Genomic DNA, 660 nt, shown 5'->3' with positions numbered 1-660 from the left:
AAGGGTTAGTTCACCCAAAAATGAAAATGATGTCATTAATGACTCTCCCTCATGTCGCCCCAAGCCCGTCAGACCTCCGTTCATCTTCAGGACACAGTTTAAGATATTTTAGATTTAGTCCGAGAGCTTTCTGTCCCTCCATTGTAAATGTATGTACGGTATACTGTCCTTGTCCAGAAAGGAGATAAAGACATCATCAAAGTAGTCCATGTGACATCAGTGGGTTAGTTAGAGTGTGTTGAAGCATCGAAAATACAGTTTGGTCCAAAAATAACAAAAACTACGACTTTATTCAGCATTGTATTGTCTTCCGGTTCTGTTGTGGATCCGCGTTCAGTGCCGCCGCTGACGTGTGTCTGGTGTGTGTGTGTGTGTGTGTGTGTGTGTGTGTGTGTGTGTGTGTGTGTGTGTGTGTGTGTGTGTGTGTGTGTGTGTGTTCCGGTTCTGTTGTGGATCCGCGTTCAGTGACGCCGCTGACGTAAGACGCTGCTGACGTGTGTCTGGTGTGTGTGTGTGTGTGTGTGTGTATTCTGGTTCTGTTGTGGATCCGCATTCAGTGCCGCTGCTGACGTAAGACGCTGCTGACGTGTGTCTGGTGTGTGTGTGTGTGTGTGTGTGTGTGTATTCTGGTTCTGTTGTGGATCCGCGTTCAGTGACGCT

The sequence above is a fragment of the Rhinichthys klamathensis genome, unplaced genomic scaffold (assembly GCF_029890125.1).
Source record: "Rhinichthys klamathensis goyatoka isolate OS25496 unplaced genomic scaffold, OSU_Roscu_1.1 h1tg000633l_1, whole genome shotgun sequence".
Lineage (NCBI taxonomy): Eukaryota > Metazoa > Chordata > Actinopteri > Cypriniformes > Leuciscidae > Rhinichthys > Rhinichthys klamathensis.
This window is presented reverse-complemented; position numbering follows the sequence as displayed.